The following is a 16,825-nucleotide window of genomic DNA, read 5'->3' on the forward strand; positions in this document are numbered from 1 at the left end:
AATGTGCCCAAGTCACACCCGACTCCCTCTCAGATGTTCCCTTTCATCAGAGCTATTCTGGCAGGCTTACCCTCCAAGTCCAAGATATTCAGGCTGTGATTCCGATCTTTCAACCTCTGTCTTGGGTTTCGGTTAGACTGAGTCTGATGCTGCTGGGCCTCATGGCCTCCGGCATCCTGCTAGTGATGCATGCCACATGCGGGCTCTGCAGTGGGACTTGAAGTTCCAGTGGGCGCCACATCAGGAGAATCTCTCTAACATGGTCACATGGGAGAGGCGGAGATCAGTGGCCTCTAATCTCCAGCGGAGTCTGGGCTCCATATCAATCTTCTGGACCTTCGGGCAATCAGGCTTGTGTTAAAAACATTTCTTTCCTCCCTCAAAGGGAAAGTAGTGCAGGTTTTCACGGACAATACTACCGCCATGTGGTACTGCAACAAACAGGGTGGAGTAGGGTCCTGGAACCTTTGTCAGGAAGCATTACACCTCTGGACATGGCTGGAACATCAGGACATTACCCTGGTGGTTCAGCATCTGGCGGGCTCTCTCAACGCCAGAGTGGACGAACTCAGCTGTTGATGCACAGCCTATCATGAATGGTGTCTCCATCTGGAGGTGGCGCAAGGTCTCTTTCAGCAGTGGGGAGAGCCTTGGTTAGATATGTTCACCTCCGCAGAGAACGTGCAATGTCAGCTGTTTTGCGCATTGGAGTTTCCAAGGCGCCACTCACTTGGAGCCGTTTTTTCGTCTTTAGTGGAACTTCGGCCTCCTTTACGCCTTTCCGTCTAAACCACTTCTGCCCAGAGTTCTCAAGAAGATCAGGAACGACCGGGCCCAAGTCATCTTGGTGGCTCCGGACTGGGCACGGAGAATATGGTATCCAGAGCTATTGAGTATGGCCATCGATCCTCCACTCAGACTGCCTCTTCAGGTGGACCTTCTGTCGCAGCAGCAGGGGACGATTCTCCACCCGAACCTGTCCAATCTCCTCCTTCATGTGTGGAGATTAAGCGGCGACAGTTGCTGACTTTTGATCTTCCACCCGAAGTCTGTGATGTTATCTTGGCAGCAAGGCGTCCCTCCACCAAAACGGTATACACCTGTCACTGGCATAAATTTGTGGCATGGTGCACCAACAAATCTGTAGATCCCCTCTCTGCCCCTCTACCCGAGGTTCTTCTGTTCATTCTTTCTTTGGCCATTTCAGCCTTTCTTAGGTTACCTGATCAGCCCTCACTCTTTAAATATCCTATTGTGAATAGATTCCTAAAAGGTCTCCCCCATGTATTTCCTCCCACTGCATTTATCATGCCTGAGTGAGACCTCAATCTTGTCCTTACTTACTTAATGTGTTCTCCCTTTGAGCCGATGCACTATTGCCCTTTAAGGCTCCTCACTTTCTAGACTGTCTTTCTTGTTGCCATCACTTCTGCTCACAGGTTGAGTGAGCTTCAGGTCCTTTCATCCAAACCTCCATTCTTGTCTGTGCACCCTGACAAAGTGATGTTGCACACTAAGGCATCCTTCCTTACCAAGGTTGTTACACCTTTTCATGTAGGCCATTCCATCACCCTGCCCACATTTTACGCACTCCCATATCCTTCCAATGAGGAGGAGAGACTCCACTGGCTGGACCCAAAAATAGTGTTGCGTTCTATCTTAATAATACTAAAGATTTTCGGGTGGACGATCAAATCTTTGTCAGGTATGTGGGTGCGAAGAAAGGGAAGGCGGTGCAAAAACTTACCATCTCTTGATGGGTACTTCTTTGCATCAAGATGTGTTACGCTTTGGCCAGGAAGCAACCCCCTGAGGGCTTGTGCACTCATTCCACCAGAGCAACAACAGCTGGATATCTGCCAGGCAGCTACATTTGCTAAACGCTACTGCCTGGACAGTCAGGTCTGTCAGGACAGCTACTTTGGTCATTCTGTCCTGCAGGACTTTCCAGTATGATCTTGGCTCGCAGCCCACCTCCGAGGATGGCATTGCTTGGGTATCTATTCTAAGGTAAGGAATCTGCATCTAGAAGTCTCTATCAGATGTACAAGTTACTTACCTTTGGTAACGAAATATCTGGTAGAGACATATTCTAGTTGCAGAGTCCTTACCGACCCAACTATCCTCCCCAGTTGCGGACTGATTTCTAGGGACCGGGATTCCCCCTTCAGGTCCTTAGCTCTGGAGTACCAATCTCAGTGTTCTTAGCGGCTCAGCGCTTTTGTGTGGAAATTCGTTAAAAGAAACTGACGTCACTGCGCTGAGGCGGCATCTGTGTACTTCTCCCAACATCATCAAGGCAACTACGACGCCAACGATTCCTGCGGAGTCGGCCAACGTCACCTACCAACACGCGAGGGTATTGCTCGAAGAAATATCTCCGGATCCAGTCTGACGCCTGGGGGAAATTCTAAGGTAAGGAATCTGCAACTAGAATATGTCTCTACCAGATATTTTGTTACCGAAGGTAAGTAACTTGTACTTCAGTTTGAAAATTAACATGCTGGGCTCAGTTTGGAAAGGTAAATCAATGAGTGGCAATTTCAAATATAAATTTATGTTTGTGTCTGGATGTAATTCTCATCCTAAATGTAATTGTGCAACTCTGGGCAGAGTTTTACACATATTAGTAGATGTCAATGTTACCACCCACTTACACGAGCGAGCAGGTGGGTGGGAGGCACATACAGTTCAAAATCTAACTGCCAAATTACTACTAGTAACCTCATGGGTAAAGCGGACAGTTGTAAATCTGCGTGGTGTAAGTAGAATCTCTTCTTATGCTGAGTAGAACTTCAAATTGTAATATATTGGGAAACAAGAATTCCCCGTAGAGAAACAACAAACAGATGGCAAACATTGCTGCAGTGAGGACATTAATAGAGCCCACACCGTGGGCTGTGCCCTCTTCCCCTTATGGGGTGAGACATTTCGGAGTCAGACATCAGCTACAGCCAGCTTTCTGTAGACTGTCCCACTGAAAGGGAGAGGAACTTTACTTTAAAAAGGGACTCACCTTGTGGTGAGCTATGTAGTGGACCACTAGAAGGGCCTGTATAGTTCGTTCCACTCACTCAGTAGAGCAGCGAGGAAGGCCAAGTGGTAGGAAATAACAGACAGTTTGAATGCTTTAGGGGAGGAGGTACGCACTGCCAGGGTCATCAAAAAGAAATGGCAGAATGAGAGGAGGGTAGTAAAGGTCACGTTTGCTGGTATAGAGGGGGAAGAGTTTTGCCTCTTGTATGACCCAGATACTACTGCCGTCTCTTCATGCTCAATGAGGTTATCCTCTCTATCAAGCACCCTGAGCTGCTAGATAGACTGCCAGGGAACCCTAACATCAGGCCAGGTAAGAACAACATGCTTCTTTGTTATAACTAGTGTTGAGTTCTAACTCACACCCCCCTGTCTGCACTCAGAAGATATTCACAGATAAATTCCACGTGTGCAAGTAATGTATAGCCTTCCCCCTCTCATATGCGGAGTGAAGTTTTGATATTTTACTATTGATGCCCTCTACCTTTCCCTCCTACAGTCCCCAGGTCTGTTTCCTATAGGCGACAGCTGCAGCATCACCACCTCCTCTTGTATCAGAGCCCCAACAAGGACCTGCATCACAAAACATCCATGTCACCCAGCCACATATACCTCACTTCTATGATTATCACAAAAAACACACTTGAGAAATGTCCTTCTTACATTGCCATTGCCCTACCTCAATATTGTCAAAAATGTTCTTAGTATGCAGAAGAGCAAGACAATGTCCTCACCACACAGGGGAACTAGTCATGACTATATAAATCCTATTCTCCCTTTGACATTGATTAGCTATGACCTACTGTTGGACTTTTGGCCATACGCATGGTCATCCCTAGTCTTTTTGCCTCCTTCCTCCTGGTTTTTCTGACCTTTCGCTGTTGGCTCTAGGACTCTGAGCACTTTATCACTGCTGACCAGTGTTAAAGTGCAGGTGCTCTCCCATCTAAAGTTGGTATGATTGGCTTATACCTGATTGGCATATTTAATTTACCTATAAGTCCCTTGTACAGTGGTATCTCTATACCCAGGGCCTGTAAATTAAATACTACTAGTGGGCCTGCAGCGCTGCTTGCGCCACCCACTGAAGTAGACTTTCAAACCTGTCTCAGGCCTGCTAGCGCAGGGCCTGTGTGCGCAGTTTTCTGCCACAGGGACCTGGCATCTAAATTTACTTGCCAGGCCCAGGACTCCCCTTTTACTACATGTAAGTCACCCCTAAAGTACGCCCTGTGGGCAGGGTGCCATGTATGTAGAAAGGCAGGACATGTGCCATATTGCATGGCCTGTCCTGGTAGTGACAAACAGCCTAACTTGGTGTCTCACTGCTGTGAGTGCTGCCTTCTCATAGGATTGCATTAGAAATGCCCTGCCTTATGTGTAGGGGTATTGTCTGATTTATGAGGGCTAGCGTAGGCGTGTTTGGTATGGTTGTGATGGTGATAATAAATACTGCTTACTGGTGTGGGTGTATTTTTTATTACTATCACAGAAATGCCACTTCTAGAAAGTGCGCATTTATCTGTGCTTATGATTCTGGTGTTTTGCAGCTTGACTCCAATCCACGTCTGGGCAGAGTGACAGTTGGGGCTTTGTGCATACTTTTCAGACAGCCTGTACACAGGGAGGGTGGAGGTGTCACTGAGGTGCATCTACATACTGAATAGTCTTCCTGGGCTGAGAGAAGGGAGAGGCGGGGCACACCTACATTTGTAAAGGCTGTGCCCTGGCCTCACACAATAGGGTCGTTAACCCCCCACTGATGTTTGGAGCCTGTGCTGAAAGGAGAGAGGGGGCACTCCCAGAACCAGTTGTAACTGGCTGGAACCTCCTCTCCCTACCACTGTAAAACACTGTAAGAACTGACTATAAGTACAGGGGAATTTTCCCCACAATTTGAACATTCTTGGAACTTGGAACTGGACACAGAACGCTGATGAATGGACTCACCAGGAAACCGCCATGGACTGCTGCTGCTGTGCTGACCTGTGACCTGCCTGGTCACTAGGAGGAACTGCCACCATCTGCACCCTTTGTGCTGGCCTGTAGCTGGGCCCACCAGCCCTGTGCTCCTTTTTGCTTAAGTTGTTCCCAGGGGCAGGGTGCTGTGGCCCCTGACCCCTGCAACGATCTTCTACATCTTTGACAGGATGCTGGAGGAGAAACCGGCATTCTTTTAAGTGCTGGGCTGCTGATGCACTATAGCGCTTGGAAAGCGCTTTTCTTTTCCTAAAAGAAATCACCGCCGCAGCCCTGGCTTTTAAATTGTGCCCTTGCGCTTCCTGGAGCGCGTTTCTGCTGAGAGGAAATCACCGCCGCAGCCCAGGCTGCATAATTTTCGGAAGCGCTGTGAAAAGCGCTTCGTGAAAGAAAATCACCGCCGCAGCCCGGGGAACTTAATTCTGTAAAGCGCGAGGATCGCGCTCCGTTCCGTGCCCCCGGGGCACAAGAAATCCACCTGGGACGTGACAAGGAGCAAGCCTGCTCCTAGCGGTGCCCCCGGGGTAGGGATCGCTCCGAGGAGCGCCCCCGGGGCACCGGCCGGCCCGACCGGGTGCCGGCGTTGTGTGCGAGCAGGAGGGAGAGGAGGACGCCTCTCCCTCACCTGCTCCAGCCCCGGAGGGCTCTCTCGGCGCGTGCGGGCGGGGCAGCAGCCTCATCGGAGGCTCGCCCGTGCCGCCGGCTTTCTGGTGGGCCCCCTCGTGGGCCCAGGGCAATTGTGAAGGGGTCTCCCCTCTGAAAGGGCCAGCGGAGGCCCCGGGAGACCCCAGGAGTTTGCGGGCCCCCAGAGGGGCCCGTTCGCAGAGTGGAGGGGGTGCGTGGCGCCCCCCTCCAGATCCTCAGGATTTCCCTGAACTTGGCCCCCACAGGAGGGCCGGTGGAGGCCCGGGGGGCCCCCAGTGATTACGGGTCCCAGGAGGGGCCCGTCAGGAACGCTGAGAGGGTGCGTGCTGCCCCTCTTTGGCCCAAATATGCACAGGAGGCCCCCGTTTTGCGCAGAGGAGCGCCTGGGGCCCCATTGGTTGTTTAGGCACTGGAAGTGCCGCCCCATTATTCGTTTTAGGCACTGGAGGTGCCTTTTCATCATTTTTCAGGTACTTTAAAACGGACTAATGTAACGTTGATTTAAAGTTCTTTTTACAGACTTTGTAATTATGTTATATTGCCTGCCTGTCCTATGATGTTTTGTTTTACATATGTGTGCACATGTTCCTTTTATGGGCATGACTTGCTAATATGTTTGCTTAACTTGCCATAGGTTTTCTAATGTTCCTACTATGGGCGTTTTATGATATTCTTATGACAAGTGTGCTAATGTGATAACGTGTTTCCTGACTACTGCTTATGTTGCAGAATACTGAGTAACCTGTGTGTTATGTGTGACTACTGCTAGTTTGCAGAGTAACTAATGTGTAACGTTCTGACAACTGCTAAGGTAGCAGGATAGTACTGTTATGTGATGTTGGTCTAATAATTACGTTGTGTACAATACAGTATATTTTCATATAATCTAGTGTTGTGTTTCCTGTGTGGTGGGAATATTGCGTCACATGTATGTGTGTGTTGGGCAGACGCTTTACGCATTGCCTCCGGGTTAAGCCTGACTGCTCGTGCCAAGCTACCACGGGGGTGAGCAGGGGTTATCTTGGACGTGGAACTCCCTTGCCCTGACTAGAGTGGGTAAGTTCTGCCTGGCTGAGGTGCATACCCTAGCCAACCAGAAACCCCATTTCTAACATTGGAAGCAGCGACGGGATAGGACTTGCGCTTGCACAATACCATTGTGACTCATTATTTCACTACAAGGATTGCGTTTAGACCATCACATGTTTGGCTTCTCTTAACTTTCTCTCTTTGGTCATTTTTCCTGTTTTCAGTTCTCACGCTTGGGTATTGTGGTTGTCACAGTTGAGTTATTTGTACCTTTTCAAGATGGGGCTTACCTTTGATTTAGAGGACCTGCCGTTTTATACGCAGGGGGAATTAGAGGGGTTCTGTAGAGAGAGAGGGCTGCCTGTAGAAGGGGACCTCAGGAGATCTCTGAATTTCTTTGAAAGGTTTGTGACATTTACCCAGGGAGGGAGTGTGCTTAGGGGGTACCCAGAGGATCCTGAGTGTAGCGAGGGTTCCCAACGGGAGGGCTCCCAGACCTCATCCCTAGAGAGTGGTAGAGAGACTGATCAGGAGGGTGAGAATGACCGGTTGGGGACGCCAGTTGACAGGGAAGGCCCCAGTGATAGGGAGTCCCTTGCTGGGTCCAGTGTAAGAAGCAGGGCTACCTCTCATTCCTTGACGCCTGATGAGCTAAGAGATAGGCGGGAAGAGAGGGACCTGAAATTGCAGTTAGCGCGCCTAGCTGTTGAGGAGAGAAGGGCTGAGGTAGAGAAGGCCTTAGTACAGGAGAGAATGGCAGAGGCAGAGAGGGCCTTTGCCAGAGAAAGACTCGCTCTAGAGCGCAGTCTGAAGGTTCTGGACTCACCAGCGCTGCAGGTGGAGTCCAGTGGTGCCAGCAAGGTACAGTGCTGTAGCAAAGATGTTCCTCACATACCCATAGATCTGGTACCTAGGTTCCAAGAGGGGGGTGACATACGTCAGTGGTTAAAGGAATATGAGAGGGCTCTGGTAGAGCGCAGGATCCCTGAGAAGGATTGGGGAACTGGCCTAGGGAGTTTTATTCCTGAGGAGGGGAGGGATGCCCTACTGACTCTAGAAGAGAGTGACAGGGAGGGGTACTCCGCTGTGAAGAACGCACTGAGTGTGAAGTATGGTTTTTCCCCTGAGGAATACAGAAAAAGGTTTAGGGGTGGTAAGAAACTGTCCCACCAGTCTTGGGAGGAGTTTGTGGAGGCTTGCTGCATTGCACTAGATGGATGGGTGAAGGGTAGCACAGTAAACAATTTTGAAGGGCTGTTTAATCTGATTCTCAGAGAGCACCTGTTTCGTTGTTGTTTTTCAGAGTTACGCCAACACTTGTCAGTGTGTGAGCTCTCTGACCCCAGGGAGCTTGCAAAGGAGGCAGACTTCTGGTTGCGTACCAGAGGGTCTGGTGTGACATTAGGGGGTGTTCCTAATGAGAGTGGTCTAGGTGTTTCCCAACAAGGTGTGGTGGGAAAGGAATGGAGTGTCCCAGGTAGGTCCCAGTGGACTGTGATGGGTGAGGGACCCCATGTCCCGTCTCCGAGGAGAGGGAATGGGGCTGGGCTGAGGCCCAAGGTGCCCAAGATACCGTCCCAGGCCCCTGAAGGTTCCATGAGTGAACGCCAGGAGGTGAGCCTAACCTGTGCCGTAAGGCCAGCTGTTCAGAAGGATCCCATTTTGTCATTAGGACTTAGGCGGGTGGCTGGTGATAGCGTTCCGCCGGTCCTGGTGTCTGGTAGACTCGCTCTACAGCGGAGGAGGCGGAAATCCAGGCATAGGGTTGAGAGGGGGCTGCGGGCCCCAGTGGAGAACCTGGAGGGTCAGGGGTCAGCTCTGAGTGCAGAGCCCCCCAAGAATGACCTTGGTGAGACCATTTCTGGGCTGGGAGGAATCCAGACTCTGTCAGGTGGGCAGAGGTCAGGAGACCTGCGCCAGCCAGACTCTTGTGTGGCCCTTGGGGAAAGTGTTTCCCTGGTGAGGGGTAGGTGTGCCCCCCAGGAAGTCCTGGTGCGCCAGGCAAGGATTCAACCGCAGGGTGGTGACTCTGGGTTGGATGATCAGGTTCAGGGGGTAAACTCTGACCTGATGGGGAGTAGGTGTGCTCCCAAGGAAGTCCTGGTGCGCCAGGCAGTGGTTCAACCGCAGGGTAGTGACTCTGGGTTGGATTGCCAGATTCAGGGGGTAAACTCTGATCTGGTAGGGGGTAGGTGTGCTCCCAAGGAAGTCCTGGTTCGCTGGGCAATGGTCCAGTCTAAGGGTGTCGTCCCTGGACTAGATAGACAGGTTCAGGGGGTAAACTCTGACCTGGTTGGGGGGGCGGTTAGTGTGCTCACCCCCCTGTGTGAAACTTCTGGTGGCTTCTCCCAAGGTGGGGAGACGCAGGACTCTGGAAGTGGGGTTCAGGGAGGGGGAAGCCCGCCCTGGACCCCGGTGCAACCCAAGGGTGTCGTCCCTAGGTTGGGTGGTCAGTCGCCAGGTAGTGATCCTGGGCTGGCGAGAAAGTTGTGCAGGGCTGCTGTACCCAGCACCCTGGCAAGTGTGGATTCTGATGATACCCCTCCTAGGAGAGGAGGGCGGGATCCTAGAAGGAGGGGTAGAGGGAGGAGAGCCTCGCCTCTAGCCCCTGTAGAACCTATGGGTGCGGACCCTAGGTTGGTGGATCAGTGGCAGGGTAGAGCCCCTGAACTGATCAGAAATGGAGTGGAGACAGGTTGCTTTGCACCTGGGACTACCGCCCCCCACTCATTATGGTTTCAGAGACCAGAGGCTCCTAGATGGCCTGGGGCCTGGTTCTGGCCATTGGCAGCTAGAGAATCCCCGTGGGTTGGTCTAGGCTGCCTGGGACGCATTGACAGAGAGATCCCAGTGGAGTCAGGAAGGCGTAGAACTGGAACATGCCCCTGCTGTTGTGGGCCTGGGTCCTTGTTCTATCGCCCCAATCAGGGAAGTCCATCAAGGTATTGATTGTTCTCCCCTGGCTTTTGGCTGGTAGGGGGTTGTGTTGGACTTTTGGCCATACGCATGGTCATCCCTAGTCTTTTTGCCTCCTTCCTCCTGGTTTTTCTGACCTTTCACTGTTGGCTCTAGGACTCTGAGCACTTTATCACTGCTGACCAGTGTTAAAGTGCAGGTGCTCTCCCATCTAAAGTTGGTATGATTGGCTTATACCTGATTGGCATATTTAATTTACCTATAAGTCCCTTGTACAGTGGTATCTCTATACCCAGGGCCTGTAAATTAAATACTACTAGTGGGCCTGCAGCGCTGCTTGCGCCACCCACTGAAGTAGACTTTCAAACCTGTCTCAGGCCTGCTAGCGCAGGGCCTGTGTGCGCAGTTTTCTGCCACAGGGACCTGGCATCTAAATTTACTTGCCAGGCCCAGGACTCCCCTTTTACTACATGTAAGTCACCCCTAAAGTACGCCCTGTGGGCAGGGTGCCATGTATGTAGAAAGGCAGGACATGTGCCATATTGCATGGCCTGTCCTGGTAGTGACAAACAGCCTAACTTGGTGTCTCACTGCTGTGAGTGCTGCCTTCTCATAGGATTGCATTAGAAATGCCCTGCCTTATGTGTAGGGGTATTGTCTGATTTATGAGGGCTAGCGTAGGCGTGTTTGGTATGGTTGTGATGGTGATAATAAATACTGCTTACTGGTGTGGGTGTATTTTTTATTACTATCACAGAAATGCCACTTCTAGAAAGTGCGCATTTATCTGTGCTTATGATTCTGGTGTTTTGCAGCTTGACTCCAATCCACGTCTGGGCAGAGTGACAGTTGGGGCTTTGTGCATACTTTTCAGACAGCCTGTACACAGGGAGGGTGGAGGTGTCACTGAGGTGCATCTACATACTGAATAGTCTTCCTGGGCTGAGAGAAGGGAGAGGCGGGGCACACCTACATTTGTAAAGGCTGTGCCCTGGCCTCACACAATAGGGTCGTTAACCCCCCACTGATGTTTGGAGCCTGTGCTGAAAGGAGAGAGGGGGCACTCCCAGAACCAGTTGTAACTGGCTGGAACCTCCTCTCCCTACCACTGTAAAACACTGTAAGAACTGACTATAAGTACAGGGGAATTTTCCCCACAATTTGAACATTCTTGGAACTTGGAACTGGACACAGAACGCTGATGAATGGACTCACCAGGAAACCGCCATGGACTGCTGCTGCTGTGCTGACCTGTGACCTGCCTGGTCACTAGGAGGAACTGCCACCATCTGCACCCTTTGTGCTGGCCTGTAGCTGGGCCCACCAGCCCTGTGCTCCTTTTTGCTTAAGTTGTTCCCAGGGGCAGGGTGCTGTGGCCCCTGACCCCTGCAACGATCTTCTACATCTTTGACAGGATGCTGGAGGAGAAACCGGCATTCTTTTAAGTGCTGGGCTGCTGATGCACTATAGCGCTTGGAAAGCGCTTTTCTTTTCCTAAAAGAAATCACCGCCGCAGCCCTGGCTTTTAAATTGTGCCCTTGCGCTTCCTGGAGCGCGTTTCTGCTGAGAGGAAATCACCGCCGCAGCCCAGGCTGCATAATTTTCGGAAGCGCTGTGAAAAGCGCTTCGTGAAAGAAAATCACCGCCGCAGCCCGGGGAACTTAATTCTGTAAAGCGCGAGGATCGCGCTCCGTTCCGTGCCCCCGGGGCACAAGAAATCCACCTGGGACGTGACAAGGAGCAAGCCTGCTCCTAGCGGTGCCCCCGGGGTAGGGATCGCTCCGAGGAGCGCCCCCGGGGCACCGGCCGGCCCGACCGGGTGCCGGCGTTGTGTGCGAGCAGGAGGGAGAGGAGGACGCCTCTCCCTCACCTGCTCCAGCCCCGGAGGGCTCTCTCGGCGCGTGCGGGCGGGGCAGCAGCCTCATCGGAGGCTCGCCCGTGCCGCCGGCTTTCTGGTGGGCCCCCTCGTGGGCCCAGGGCAATTGTGAAGGGGTCTCCCCTCTGGAAGGGCCAGCGGAGGCCCCGGGAGACCCCAGGAGTTTGCGGGCCCCCAGAGGGGCCCGTTCGCAGAGTGGAGGGGGTGCGTGGCGCCCCCCTCCAGATCCTCAGGATTTCCCTGAACTTGGCCCCCACAGGAGGGCCGGTGGAGGCCCGGGGGGCCCCCAGTGATTACGGGTCCCAGGAGGGGCCCGTCAGGAACGCTGAGAGGGTGCGTGCCGCCCCTCTTTGGCCCAAATATGCACAGGAGGCCCCCGTTTTGCGCAGAGGAGCGCCGGGGGCCCCATTGGTTGTTTAGGCACTGGAAGTGCCGCCCCATTATTCGTTTTAGGCACTGGAGGTGCCTTTTCATCATTTTTCAGGTACTTTAAAACGGACTAATGTAACGTTGATTTAAAGTTCTTTTTACAGACTTTGTAATTATGTTATATTGCCTGCCTGTCCTATGATGTTTTGTTTTACATATGTGTGCACATGTTCCTTTTATGGGCATGACTTGCTAATATGTTTGCTTAACTTGCCATAGGTTTTCTAATGTTCCTACTATGGGCGTTTTATGATATTCTTATGACAAGTGTGCTAATGTGATAACGTGTTTCCTGACTACTGCTTATGTTGCAGAATACTGAGTAACCTGTGTGTTATGTGTGACTACTGCTAGTTTGCAGAGTAACTAATGTGTAACGTTCTGACAACTGCTAAGGTAGCAGGATAGTACTGTTATGTGATGTTGGTCTAATAATTACGTTGTGTACAATACAGTATATTTTCATATAATCTAGTGTTGTGTTTCCTGTGTGGTGGGAATATTGCGTCACATGTATGTGTGTGTTGGGCAGACGCTTTACGCATTGCCTCCGGGTTAAGCCTGACTGCTCGTGCCAAGCTACCAAGGGGGTGAGCAGGGGTTATCTTGGACGTGTAACTCCCTTGCCCTGACTAGAGTGGGTAAGTTCTGCCTGGCTGAGGTGCATACCCTAGCCAACCAGAAACCCCATTTCTAACACCTACATTGTCACACCCGTCACGTTTGTTCTTGCTCACACTATCAGATTTCTGTTATCGCTCATTATTCTTTTCTGCCACTGCTCCATCTATGAACGCATGTCCACAGCCACCTTGAGACAACGTTAGTCAGAAGCTGCTGTTACAGGATCTGTCTAGACAGCAAGTATTCCTGGCAATGCCAGGTAAGGCACAAATGTATCTCATATCTGTGAGGCCTAACCAAACTGCACCTAACCGAATATGCCAATGCCATATACTATCTATGATGAAGTATATTGTGTACCTTAAATTTAGATTCCCATGTGATGGCTAATGCTATTCCACCTGTCATTTGTCTTCCATTGAAGATCCTAGGAATAATGATATTGACAATGATCCCATTGTAATGAGGCTAGATCTAACCTGTGAAAACCCTCAGTTTCTTGGACCTCTAGTTTTAAGGGGTGGGGAGCACGTAATGAAGTCTCCCCCAATCTAAGCTCTGTGGGTAAAGTAGATCTAGCTGTAACCTACTGTGCCAACCTTTTAACGAAAGGTCCACAGCACTACAACTGGGGAAAGAATCTCAACGCCATTTATGTGTGAGCACATGTATATTTGCATGTACAGGCTGAGTGAGGAAGACAGATGTTTGATTCAATCTGGTATTTGTGTACAGGTAACAGTGTTGTAGATGAGGCGCAGATAATATTGATTGTAGCTTATTAAGGCATTATAGTTCAATTATTTTTGATTCATCTTTAAGCATTTCCCTTGCCGCACAATAATTAGGTCACACATTGGGCACTATTTGTACGTAGACAATGCTCTGCCAATCCTTTTGTACTTCCGTGGACATATCACTGCGCTACACCTTTACATGCTCTTTTCTCAAAACATGAAGGACCAGGCTGTTACAGACACCCTCCCACACCCTTTGAATATTGCAATCTAAACATGCATTGGCAAAACCAATGGGCCTCACCTTTGGGACCTATTGGTTTTGCAAATGGTTGAAGCCATGCTGAAAAGCATAACCGATGCTGTGCAGCGTGCTTGTAAAAAAAAAAATAAGACAGATGTTATGTTTTATTGTGCAGCAGAAGGCAGTAATGTCATTGTTTTTTAAAGCAGTTCATAATACAGGCAATATTAAATATTGCCTCTGTAAGTAACAGATTCATGGGCAGGAACTGAAGGAAGGTGAGCGAATGCTTTGCTCAGTGTTATAATGCGTATGTATACAGCGCACATCACAAGCTGATTTGTACGTTGGCACTTAAATAATGTGTCATTATCAGCCAATGAAGCAGTATTCATTTTTATCTACTGTGAGAGGATGAAAGAATGAGTCAGCCGTGCTATGAGTGGAGCCTGTAACATGCAGGTTACATACAGATCTCTTACGGCACATGAATCACTGGTTAACAATGCCAGTTTTAGAAAGCAACTTAGGGAAATAAAGTGCTCAGGTCACTCAGAGCATTTCGAAAATTGAGAAGTCTAAGCTAGGGTGACACAAAACACTGTCTGCATCACATACAAACGTGAAATGTGTGGACAGAGAAATACTGCGCTGCTGCCTGACAAATCAGAGCCGGTGTTGCAACCTAGTCCGTCTCACATTGATTCGGCAACAGATGTCTCCTTTTCTTTGCGCCTTCCTGTATGCCAGCATCAAGCCCTAAGTACATCGACCTACTCAACTCCCAGCTGGTGGATGACTTAAGTGAAACGACTGCTGGACATGGTTAAGGTCTCTGCGCTCTGGCGTGGTACTGAACCAAAGGTAGAGCAAAGGCAAGGGAGTTGGGAAGTGAAAACATGAACAGCAAGTCGCTTCCTGTGCCCCCTCAATTGGTTGAATGTTTTAAGCGGTGGGAGGGGTTTGGGAAACAGGGAAGGGAAAGAAGGTTGTATAAGGATTGCTTCAGTAACTGCTCTAATCCATTGCGCTATGTTTCCGGTAACGAGGATGGAGAATTTTTGTTTCTAGACAATGTGAAACAGTTTTAGATACTTAGGATATGGAGGAACGATGCATCTTCCATTCTAATTAAATACTTCCAGTTGTTACATTTCATTTTCGAGTTGCTCACCGAGTCCTGTTTTTGACTTAGCCTTTTGAAATGTGTACTCCTTCACTTACACGGTTAAAGAAAAACTAACGAGCACCAGCATGCAGTGAGGAAAACCATGACTGTATTAGTTAATCACACTTCAGAAAATAAATGAAGAGCTCCATTCTACATGGTAGCCAATGTATGCAATGCAGGCTTTCCAGATCAACCTGCTTTGCATTCTGGTTCTTGTAGTTCCCTGTTCCATTATAACTAAAGAACTACTACAGTTAGGCAAAACTGCCATTAAATAAAATGCAGGCCTGCCTTCGCCTCTCACATATCGCATGGGCATTTCAAGAATTTGACAAGTCCAATTTGTTGTGATTTTTTTATTGTATAGCTGTGAAACATTTGAAAAACAGTTTTTCCTAATAATTTGAATTTGTGTAGTCTTTGCAGCCAAACTCTTGAAACATCACATACCTATCACTAAAAAGTGTTTCTTTTATCCTGTTAAGTTTATTAACCTCGGAAAGATGAAAGACTAAATCAACCCTACAAGATTTCAAAACCGCCCCCGGCAAGCTGCTTGTATAAGGTATGCTCTGGTAAGTCGGTACAGGCTCTAACCCACTGACCTACATTTCCGGGTTACAAGGATAGGGAATTTCTTAAGTGAGCGTGTCTGGAGATAATTTCCGTTTGTAGACAATGTGAACCATTTTAGATACGTGATGCATCTTCCATTCTAATTAGATACTTATGTTGCCACATTTCATGCTCGAGTTGCTTGCGGAGACCTGTTTTTGCCTTTGCCTTTTGAAATGTGTACTCCTCCACTTACACCGTGAAAGAAAAACAAGCAGCGATGAGGCAGGCAGAGATGAAGCAGGGACGTGGGAGTAGGTGGGACAGACAAGCACAAATGTGGGCGGAATGAAGCAACAATGAACCTTAAAGTTATGTTTATGCACAGTGAATCAAATCTATGTTTTGTTTATTCTAAGTAAAGACAACGCTTCCTAAATTAATTGATTTCTGTTGACAGTGATATATCACATAGAAAATTCCCGGCAACATATTCAAATAAAAACAACAAGCAGCAATCTGAGAAGAGGGATGGGGCAAGCAGTTATGCAGGGGGAGGTGGTGGCAGTCAAGCAGCGACGTGGTAGAGGGTTGTGGGCCAGCAGCGATGTGGGAGGGAGTTGCGGGGACGGGTAAACGCCGAAAGGGAGGAAGGGAACAACAATGAAGACAAAGCATAAAAAAGTACCTCAATCCGATCAGTGGAAGGAAACTCAATGAATCAGTACTTGATCCTTTCAGAGACAAGACAAACACGCAAACAGGAAGTTAAGCATACCCAGACTGACCAATGAGAAGCAAGGAAATGAGAAGGATAATGACACAAGCCAATGGTAAGCAGTGGGTGGGCTGAAACCCTTTACTGTAAACAAGCGCTGTTGCAGGCAAGACCTAACAAGCATTAGCAAAGCAACGGGTCTCACATTGCTCCGAGTTAGCGCTATTAGCAGTTGTAAACTCCCAACCGGACTTTTCTTGCCTCATTAAATGGAAAAAAACGAGCTCGATCGCGCTGCTAAACAAGCAAGATCGCGCTGCGAAAAAAGAGACGGAAAACAGCGAGCCTCGTATGTTTTCAGTACTTGGTTGCTGCGCTCGAGGAGGGCTAACCAATGGAAATGGCAACGAACGTATGCATGCCTTCCACTAATGAAGCAAGCAGATTTTAAAAGGCAAGCCCACGAACCCAAGAAAGACACTGACGTGACATGGACGGGGCTCCGAGCCCTTTTCTAACTACTACAGCGTCTCACAAGCGATACGCATGCGCAAGCACATGCTACGCAGGCTCGACCCTAAATAGGACACCAGTAATCTTCTGATGCAGTACTTACCTGTAGATTATGTTTCTATACAAACTGGACCAGAGGAATTGCTTGATAATTATTATGCCAACTTGAAAACTGGCCTTGAAGCTGTCGCCAAACAAAAAGTTAAACCAAGTTTACTCTGCCTTCATGTGGTTATTTTACCAAAGACCTCATGAGCCTGAAACATTCTTTATGATTTGCAGAATGTTGCTGGCAACATGATTACAATTCTGTTTTAAAATTTGAATGTCAGAAATTAATCCACTCCTGTAA

The 16,825-nt window shown here is 49.3% G+C and overlaps 1 long non-coding RNA gene across 1 annotated transcript in view; it reads right to left on the reverse strand.

Moving 5' to 3' along the window:
• LOC138268620 (uncharacterized) overlaps positions 1–16,026 on the reverse strand; it is a 45,959-nt gene extending 29,933 nt beyond the window's left edge. The window contains exon 1 of the long non-coding RNA XR_011200037.1: positions 15,931–16,026. This is a non-coding gene — a long non-coding RNA (uncharacterized lncRNA). The remainder of the gene's footprint in view (positions 1–15,930) is intronic.
• Between the last annotated feature and the right edge of the window lie 799 nt (positions 16,027–16,825).

The sequence above is a fragment of the Pleurodeles waltl genome, chromosome 12, assembly GCF_031143425.1.
Source record: "Pleurodeles waltl isolate 20211129_DDA chromosome 12, aPleWal1.hap1.20221129, whole genome shotgun sequence".
In the NCBI taxonomy this organism is placed as follows: Eukaryota; Metazoa; Chordata; class Amphibia; order Caudata; family Salamandridae; genus Pleurodeles; species Pleurodeles waltl.